The sequence below is a fragment of the Otolemur garnettii genome, unplaced genomic scaffold (assembly GCF_000181295.1).
Source record: "Otolemur garnettii isolate 467f Iridium unplaced genomic scaffold, OtoGar3 scaffold00253, whole genome shotgun sequence".
Classification (NCBI taxonomy): domain Eukaryota; kingdom Metazoa; phylum Chordata; class Mammalia; order Primates; family Galagidae; genus Otolemur; species Otolemur garnettii.
Window position 1 is genome coordinate 602,279 of NW_003852648.1, and position 10,699 is coordinate 612,977.

Here is a 10,699-nt window from a genome sequence, read left to right on the forward strand (position 1 = left end):
AGGAGTTGGAGGTTGCTGTGAGCTGTAATGCCATGGCACTCTACCCAGGGGGACAGCTTGAGGCTCCGTCTCAAAAAAAAAAAAAAAAAAAAAAGATTTGGGGATGAGAAGGGTGGCCCATGCCTCTAATCCTATCATTTTTTTGAGCCCAAGGAAGGAGATCACATGAGGCCAGGAGTTTGAGACCAGACTGGGCAACATCAGGAGAAACAACCTTTACAAAAATAAAAACAAAATAGCTAGGCAGGTGGTGCACGTCTGTATTCTCAGCTACTGAGGACTCTGAGGTAGAAGAAGCCTAAGGGGATGGAAGCTGGAATGAGCTGTAATTATGTCATTGTACTCCACTCTGGGCAACAGAGCAAACCCTGGTACTAAAATGAATAAATAAATATTTAAAATAATATGACCTTCATTTTCTTTTTTTTAAGGAGGCAGCCTGGGTTTTAAAAATGGTACAATTCTCTCAAGCAGCAATATTTACTAGAGCTAAACTAGGAGCTATGTGTGTCATTATAAATGGTCTATAGCAAACCAAAAAAAGTGTGAAATTGATTGCAATAGTTTTTTTAACTGAATATACCCAAAAATTGTCATTTCAATATGTGATTGATATTATATTATTAATATCTTTGGTACTAAATCTTTCAAAGATATTCTGTATTTCAAGCTTTCAGATCTTCCCAATTAAGACAGCACATATGGAGCTTGGTGCGTTGGCTCATGCCTGTAATCCTAGCACTCTGGGAGGCCAAGGCAGGTGGACTGTTTGAGCTTACAGGTTGGAGACCAGCCTGAACAAGAGTGAGACCCCTGTCTCTAAAAATAGCCAGGTGTTGTGGCCAGCACCTGTAGTCCCAGCTAATTGGGAGGTTGACGCAAGAGACTTGCTTGAGCCCAAGAGTTTGAGATTGCTTTGAACTATGACACCAGGGCGCTCTACCAAGGACAATATAGTAAGACTCTGTCTCACAAAAAAGAGAGAGAGAGAGAGCACATTTGAGCTGGGCACAGTGGCTCAGGCCTGTAATCCTAGCACTCTGGGAGGCTATAGGCTGGTGAATTGCCTGAGCTCAGGAGTTCGAGACCAGGCTCAGGAAATTGAGACCTATCTCTACCAAAATCAGAAAAAAATTAGTCAGATAGTGTGGTGGGTATCTATAGTCTTAGCTACTTGAGAGCTTGAGGCAGGAGATTCACATGAACCTAGGAATTTGAGGTTGCTGTGAGTTATGATGGCAGGTCGTTCAATCCCCAGGATTTGTGAGATTCTGTCTCAAAAAAAAAAAAAAGAAAAAAAAAAGAAAAAGGAAAGGAAAGGAAAGAAAGAGAAAGAGAGAGAGACAAAAGAACATTTGTATCCATATGTCTGATTTCCCCACTTTAATTTATGTTAAGGTGATCAGCAGATCCAGGGAATATCTTTCTGTCTCTTTCATACAATTGCTTATCACATAATGATTAGTATTTTCCTAATTTTACTTATTTTGCTGAGAGTAGCAAAAGAGCAGTATTCTAATTCTATTAGAGCCTCTGCCTGCAGTAGTTGTCATTCTTACATTAAGAATTGTATTTTCTCAGCTGGCATCATTGATCATCCATACTTCAATGCATTTGCACCTCCTGGGGATGTAAAAAAAAAAAAAAAAAAAAGCCTTTTCTTTACAGAAGTTTCTGTTCATGTCTCTTGCCCAACTTTTGTTTTTATTCTTAGACAGAATCTCACTATTACCCTGGGTTGAGTGACCTGACATCATCATAGCTCACAACTTCAAATTCTCAGGCTCAAGACATCTTCTTGCTTCAGCCTCCCAAGAAGCTGGGAATACAGGCACCTTGTCACAAAGCTTGGCTAGTTTTTCTTTCTTTCTTTTTTTAACACAGATGGAATCTTGCTCTTACTCACACTGGTCTTGAATTCCTGAGCTCAAGGGACCCACCCTCTTTGTCCTCCCAGAGAACTAGGATTCTTAGGATTACAGTTGTGAGCCACTGGTGCCAGCTCAACTTTTCTGTTTGTAGTAGAGATAGGGTTTTGCTCTTGCTCAGGCAAGTCCAGCTCCTGAGCTCTAGCAATATGCTCATCTCAGCCTCCCAGAGTGCTAGAATTTCAGGCATGAGCTACTGCACCCAGCATCTTGCCCAACTTTTAATGGAAACATTTGATCTTAAGTTGCTTGAGTTCTTTGTAGATTTTGGTTATGGGTCCTCTATTGAATGTGTAACATGCAAATATCTTTTTCCATTCTTCAGGTTGTCTATTTGGTTTGTTGTGTACTTGGCTGTGCAGGAACTTTTTAAATTGACCAGGTCATAATTACTTATTTTTGATGTTGCTATGAATGCCATTGGATCTTCTTTATAATTTTTTCCCTAGACCAATACCCATAAGGGGTTTTTTTTCTATACTTTCTTCTAGAATTCTTATAGTTTCATGACTTTTTCATGACTTTTTCTTTTATCCATTGTGAGGGGTGAGAGGTGCAGGTCCTGTTTTAGTCTTTTATGGTGGCTATAAATTTCTTCTGGTACCATTTATTAATTAGGGATTCTTTCCCCCCATTTTATGTTTTTGTTTTTTTTTTTTAGCTTTGAAAAAGGTCAGGTGGCATGTGAGGATGGTTTCATATCTGAATTCTCTGTTCTGATCCCAGGGTCTATTCTCCTTGCTTTTCCAAAGGCTTAATGCCAATATCATGTTGTTTTGATTACTAACGCCTTAGAGTATAGCTTAAAGTCTGGCAAAATGATGCCTTCATAAGAAAAACTGATGGCCAACAAATACATGAAAAAGTGCTCAACATCTCTAATTATCAGGAAAATGCAAATCAAAATCACACTGAGATATCATCTAACCCACGTGATAATGGTTCATATTATAAAGTCCCAAAACAATATATGCTGGCATGAATTCAAAGAGAAAAGAATACTCATGCATTGTTGGTGGGACTGCAAATGTTCAACCTTAATGGAAAGTAGTATGGAGATTTCTCAAGCAACCTAAAGTAGACCCACCATTTGATCCTGAAATCTCTCTACTAGAGATTTACTCAAAGAAAAAAAAAGTTATAAAAAAGACACTTGCACTCAAATGTTTATAGCAGCACAATTCACAATCACATGGATATGGAAACAACCCAAGTGCCCCTCAATACATGAATGGATTTATAAAATATGGTATATGTATATGTGGACTACTACTCAACCATAAAAAAGATGAACTAGTATATTTTGTAACAACCTGGGTGGAATTGAAGACCATTCTTCTAGGTGGAGTATCACAAGAATAAGAAAATAAACACCCCATGTACTCAGTACTAAATTAGAACTAGTTGATCAACACCTGTTTGCCCATAGAGAAAGGAAACACAGTAAAATTTGTGTGGGGAGAAGGGAAGAAGACGAAGAGGTAGGGTAAATTCTGACCCAAAAGGCTCTTGGCCTGGGTATGTTAGACATTTTCTGAGTGAAGGGCATACCTATAACTTTGACTTAAAATTTACAAAAGCAAATGATGTAACCGAAACACAAGTAACTCCATGACACACTGAGATAAACTTTTCAGAACTGTATTTTCTCATTAGCTCTTCATTGTATTAAAAATTCACCTATCAGGAATAGAAGAAAAGCTTGATTTTTTTTTTATCCATTGTCATAACAATGATAATGCAGCAAACAAAGAAAATATGTAAATGATATTTTTTCTAACATTATCTTTTGTGCATTTGATATAATTCCATACACTACAGTCTATATATAGTTTTGAGATAATTTTCCCGTCTTAGATCAGTGTGAAACCCTTCACATTGCTTCCTGTGTCCTTGTGCCATGAGAACATATTTTGAGATCTTTCTTATTTTCCATAACAAACACACATGCATGCTTCTCTTTGTCTGACATAATTTGCAAATAGACATCCCACTGGGCATATTTATTTTTACTTGACTTATGGTGTTTCCTACACACATCATAATTTTATATGGCCTAATTTAACAATCTTTTCTTCCTCTGTCAGTCTCTCTCTCTCTCTGGAGACAGTCTCACTCTGTCACCCCATTTGGAGCTCACAGCACCCTCAAACTCCTGGGTTTAAGTGATCTTCCTACTTCAGCTACTCAAGAAGCTAGGACTAAAGAAAGGTGCCCTCTACAACACCCAATTAATTTATTTTTTATTTTTTAGAGATAGGGTCTCACTCTTCCTCAGGCTGGTCTTGAAACTGCCCTTGAAAGATAGAGTTGCCTTGGCTCTACCTCCCAGAGTACTGGAATTCTAGGCACGAGCCTCCCCACCCAGCCCTAATTTTTTCTTTTCTTAACATTTTTTTGGTTTGAGTCACAAGTCAGATATATTTATACAACTTGTAGAAATATTAATATTTATCAATTTTTCTTCTATTATTTATATATTTTGAATTTTTTGTCATTTATATTTCTTCTTTAATTTTTCCTTCACATACAAAACAAATCCATTTTAGCTGGGCATTGTGGTTCATGCCTATAATCATAGCACTCTGGGAGGCCGAGGCAGGTAGATTGCATTTGAGACCAGCCTGAGCAAGAGACGCTGTCACCATTAAAAATAGAAAAACTATCTGAGTGTTGTGCAGGACATCTGTAGTCCCTGCTGCTTGGGAGGCTGAGGCAAGAGGGTCCCTCAAGCCCAAGATTTTGAGATTGCTGTGAGCTATGATGCCACAGCACTCTACCCAAAGCCCAGAGTGATACTACATCTCTAAAAAAATCCATTTAAATATTTTCATAGAAATACTCAGTTCTTAAACACTAAATGTTGATAAAGACTCCTCCTCTATAATGTTTATTGTGTAACTTCTTTTATGCACTTCAATGAATTTCCAAATTTTCTACCATTTCAGTCTGCTTGCCTATTTTTTTGGCATAAATACCATACTGCTTTAATTATAGACTATTCTAATGTCATGTGAGACCAGAAATTCTCCTTCTGTTTCTTTCTTAAAAATTTTGGCTATCCCTATGTATTTTTTTTTTTACACATCAGCTTTGCAAAATCTTTACAATCTTGAAAGAAACTTACAGAATTTATTATGAGCTCAAACAGAATGTTGAAGTTAGCTTTATATTATTGAGTTTTTCTAGCAAAGAACAAGATGTAACTTTCCATTTGTTTAAGTCTTCAAACATATATTTTAGAAATGCTTTGTTTTGCTCATATAGGCTTTGTACATTTATTAGATTTCCTTTTACTTTTAAAAATATACTTCATATATATATGAAGTTATACATATGACTTTTTGTTTTTGTTAGAGAGTCTCACTTTCTCACCTTAAGTAGAGTGCTGTGGCATCATACCTCATAACAACTTCAAATTCTTAGGCTTAAGTGATCCTCTTGCCTCAGCCTTCCAAGTGGCTAAGACTACAAGCACCCTCCACAACAGTAGTTTTTTTTTTTGTTTGTTTGTTTTTTTGTTTTTTTTTTTTATTAGAGAGGTTTTGTTTTTGCTCAGGCTGGTCTCCAACTCCTAAGCTTAGGCAAACCACTAGCCTTGGTCTCCCAGAGTGCTAGGATCACAGGTGTGACTCCCTGTGCCCGGCCCCAAAATATATTTCATCATATTATAATTTTTCATAGTATCAGTTCACATGTACTCATAAATGATTGTGATTTATAAAAAGACTGCTATTTATGTGTATCACTGTTATATTGTCTTTGTTATTGAATTATTTTCTGTTTTAGATTTTGTTACTAATGACTTTGTATTTCCAGAAATGTAAAATTATATCATCTGGAAATTAAGTCTTATATAATTATTTTTATTTCTTCTGCCATCATCAAATACCTTGGATAAAGTTTACTGCAAATTTTATGCCTGACATAGCAATATTGTGCTTTTTGGTATTGTTTCTGAAATAGAAGAATTGTTCCTCATGTTTTCTATAAGTATGAAAATGACCATTTTGTCAAGTTTGGAAAAAATATTTTTTTGAGGCAAAGTCCCACTCTGTTACCCCAGGCTAGAGTGCTGTAGCATTAGCCTAGCTCACAGCCACCTTGAACCCCAGGGTTTAAGAGGAATTGAACAGAAGAGGTCCCAAATAGCTATGACCATAGGTGCTCACCACATTTATATATATGGTGGGCACCTCTCTCATCTGAGCCGCCCAGAATACTAGGACAACAGGCATATTGCCATATATATATATAATTTTTTTTTTTTAGATAAGAGTTTCACTCTGGCACCCAGGCTAGAGTTCCATGATGTCATCATAGCTTGAAGCAACCTCATTTCTTGGGCTGAAGTAGTTGCCTTAGCTTCCCAAGTAGTTGGGACTACAGGTGCTGCCATGATGTTCCCCACATTTTTCTATTTTAGTAGAAATGAGTCTCACTCTTCATCAGGTTGGGCTCCAACTCTTGACCTCATGCAATTCACCCAGCTCAGCTTCCCAAGTTGCTAGGATTACAGGTAGGAGCCATCAGGCTCTAACACTTTTCTATTTAGAATAGAGGCAGAGTCTTGCTTTTGCTCAGGTTGGTCTCAAACTCCTGAGCTCGGGTGAGGCAGGTGCTTACATCTGTAATCCTAGTACTCTAGGAGGCCAAGACAGGCAGATTGCTTGAGCTCAGCAGTTTGAGACAAGTCTGAGAAAGAGCAAGACCCAGTCTGTAATAAAAATGGAAAAATTCACTTAGCATGGTAGTGTTTGTAGTCCCAGTTACTCAGGTGGCTGAGGCAAGAAGATCTTTTGAACCCAGAAATTTGAAGTTACTGTAAACTATGCTGATGCCACAGCACTCTAGTCTGGGCAACAGAGTGAGACTCTGCCTTAAAAAAATACTCTTAGAATGGGCATAGTGGTCCATGCCTTAATCCTAATACTCTGGATGGCCTAGGCTGGTGGATTGTCTGAGCTCAGGAGTAGGAGACCAGCTTGAGCAAGAGTGAGACCCCATCTCTACTAATGGAAAAAAAAAAAAAAAACTATCCAGGTGGGTGTTGTAGCTGGTGCTCATAGTCTCAGCTACTTGGGAGACAAGAGGATCTCTTGAGACTACGAGTTTGAGGTTTCTATGATCTATGACACCAGGGCACTCTAACAAAGGTGAAAGAGTGACACTCTGTCTCAAAAAAACTCTTCTAGGTTCAATTGATTCTCTCACCTCACCCTCCCAGTGCAGTAGGATTACAGGCATGAGCAATCCTGTTCTGCCTGAAGAGCTATTAATAGCTAATTTTGATAAGTTGAAATTAACAATGATGCAAGTTAAATTCTGCTAACTAGGCAGTCTATATCTATGAAAATAATCAGGTGGTTGTTCTATTTCTCTTTATGAAAATAATGAGCCTAGGCCAAGCACAGTGGCTCATACCTTTAATCCTAGCACTCTGGGAGGCTGAGGCAGGAGTATAACATGAGGTCAAGAGTTTGAGACCAGACTGAGCAAAGCCAAGACCCATCATCTGTGCTTAAAAAAAAAAAAAAAAAAATCATCCAGGCCTGGTAGGATATGCATGTCGCTGTAGGTACTTGTGAGGCTGAGGCAAGAGGATAACTTGAGTTCAAGAGTTTGAAAACAGACTGAGCAAAGCAAGATCCATTTGTGCTAAAAAAAAAAAAAAAAAAAAGTCATCTAGGCCTGGTAGGACATGCATGTCATTCTAAGTACTTGTGAGGCTGAGGCAGGAGGATAGCTTGAACCCAGGAGTTTGAAGTTGTTGTGAGCTAGGCTAAGGCCTTGATACTCTAGTTCAAGTGACAAAATGAGACTCTGTTTAAAAGGAAAAAAAAAATAATGAACCGTACTATTAAATATCCTGATAATAAACAAACTGTGTGGATAGAGTTTGTAGTGTAGTTTAGGCCAAAGATTTCTGGAGGGCTTATTGAACAGAGTCCAAGTTCCTCAAACCCCTGAAAGCTAGCACTGGACTGGTGGTTTGCACAGGATGTCTGGCATCTGGCAGGCTCGGGGGTAGGATTAGGAGGGGCCTGTGGACCACAGTCCAGGATCCCCTGTGTCCCTTTTTCCTGCACCACAGCTGGCTCTAGTGTTACCTGCAGCTGAGAACAGAATGCTTAGCAACCAAAGATTACCATACCTGGAGTCCTGCCCAAGGATAGATAGAAATCACTGAAGCAGGTTAGGCAAGCTTATCCCCAATTGGTAAAGTATAATTTGTAATCATGTGGTATGCCTGCATGATTTTCCCTTCCTTTGTTTCCCTCTTCAGATTATTAATGATTACAGGAACCTTGTTTTGAATGACTTTATGCATTATGCTGTCAACTTGATTTATGATTTTTGATTGTATAAGGAGACCCAAGGGAGAATGGCTAGTGCCGCACTTGTTGGCTGCACTTGAGATGCTGCTGGCTTAGTGTCAGCCCCTCACAGGCTCTCATTGGGTATTTCACTTGACATAACTGTGTCTGAGTTTTTTCTCTCATTAACTGCACTCAGTGCAGATTACAGTGAAGATTGTGGGGACCCAGGCTCCCACAACAAATTACTCTAACATTTGAGGGATAATTGAATTTTTCCATTATATATTCTTTTTAATAATTGATTTGTCTCCTAGTCTTATATTTTACATATTTGTATATGAAGGCAAAGATGAAATTTTTCTGTAGCAGTCTGTTTTGTACATTTGAAAGTTTTTGGTACCAATGATTTATTTCATTTATGTATCTTTATTTGAAAGTAGTACTTCCATTATAAATTTGTTAAACTGAGTTAAAAGCCTTCAGGTGAGGTGGCTCACGCCTGTAATCCTAGCACTCTGGTAGGCCAAGGTGGAAGGTGGGTGGATTGCTTGAGTTAAGGAGCTCAAGACCAGAAAGAGCCAGAAGGAAACCATGTCTTAAAAAAAGAAAAAACAAAAAAAATTGCGATGGTGCCTGTGGTTCAAAGGAGTAGGGTGCCAGCACCATATACTGGAGATGGCAGGTTCAAACTTGGCCCTGGCCAAAAGCTGCAAAAAAAAAAAAAAAAAAATTAGCCTGGGGTTGCAACATTCACCTGTAGTCTCAGCTACTCAGGAGGCTGAGGCAGGAAGGTCACTTGAGCCCAAGAGATTGAGGTTGTTTTGAGCTATGACGCCACAGCACTCTACCAATAGTGACAAAGTGAGACTCTGTCTCAAAAAAAAAAAAAAAAGTTAAAAGCATTCATGTATGTGATATTTAAATGGACTGCAGAATTCACTTGTTAAACTACTTTTTCCTGGATCTGTATTTGTGTCAGTATCCTTTTTCTGCTCCTGTGAATATTATATTGTTTAGCTTTCCTAACAGAAATATATATTGATAAAGAATATTTTTCTAGAAAGCCTTAATATCCTCGTTTCCTGAATCATGTGCTTTGAGTTGTGCTAATTATTCTTTGATGATCTTAAATATAAATTTATATTTGAAAAAGAGGGATCAATGGGGCAATGGTAGAACATCCGATACACCTGAAAATACTGGCAGGGCCAGATGGAAAAAGTCACTGTTCTTTATTTGCTTCCCTGCATTCTACATAACACACGGCCTTGCTTTAATATTTAATGTGCTTCGAGCTCATTAGAGACAAGTTCTATTTTAATAAACACTACGGTTAATTTTATATTAGTACATACTAAAAGTGTTCTTTCATAATGCCAGCTTTTATTATTTTTATTCTGTATAGAGTATAACCTCAAAGTAGTTAGCAGTATTCATAAAATTTTCTGGAGCACTGAAATCCAGTTGATCACCGCCATTAAGTGATTTAAGAAAATAAAATTGAATCAATTGAAAATAACTGAAGAATTACTTTAAATTGAAATTAAAAAGGGCAAAGAGTTTTTAAAAATCAAACTGCCATGAAAACTGCTTTACTCAAATCTTTGATCCACAGGCATAATTAGGTTACATATGAGGCCAAATAAAGTTTATGAATGTGAGGAAGTTCCAGTTTTGTCACAAGATTGGATCCAGCTTTCTTTTGCAAGCTGGAGAGTTTGTACAATATTACTGTCCCATGGCTAGAGTTTTGAAATAAAAATCTATTTTAATGTGTGCAACCCAAGGGAATATTTCAAAATAACTAAGAGTAAATTATAAAGGTCTTACCACAATAAGTGAGGTGATGATTATGTTAATCACTTTGATTTTGGCATTTAACGTTGTATATCAAATCATCACATTATACTCCATACAGGTATAGATTTATGATTTAATTAAAAATTTAAAAAGCCTATTGTAACTCAGTGTGTGTACAAATGTATATATGATGTATTTTGTATATGTCCATATACATATGCCTACACATTCTGCCTACACAGTTCTAGACAGAGCACTAATAAACAAAATCAAATGCTTTTTAGTTCATGTGAATTTAGTAATCTTTGATAAATAAGCTGGATTATATAAAAAAAGGATTTTTGTTATAGTAAGAACAAAAATATTTTCAAAGCTGGGTGTGATGGTTCATACCTATAGTTCTAGCACTCTGGAAGTCTAAGGCAGGTTTCCCTGGGCTCAGGAGGTGGACACCAGCCTGAGCAGGAGCAAGAACTCATCTCTACTAAAAATAGAAACATTTCTCAGGCCTTGTGTCTGGTAACTGCAGTTCCACCTACTGAGGAGACTGAGACAGGAAAACTAATGAAGCTCAGGAGTTTGAGGATACTGCGCTGAGGCACAAGCCTGGGACAACAGAGTGAGACTCAATCTCAAAAAAAAAAAAAAAAA

General features: G+C 37.6%; 1 pseudogene; it reads left to right on the top strand.

Annotated features, from left to right (window-relative positions):
* LOC100943736 overlaps positions 1–10,699 on the top strand; it is a 675,731-nt pseudogene that overhangs the window by 193,211 nt on the left and 471,821 nt on the right.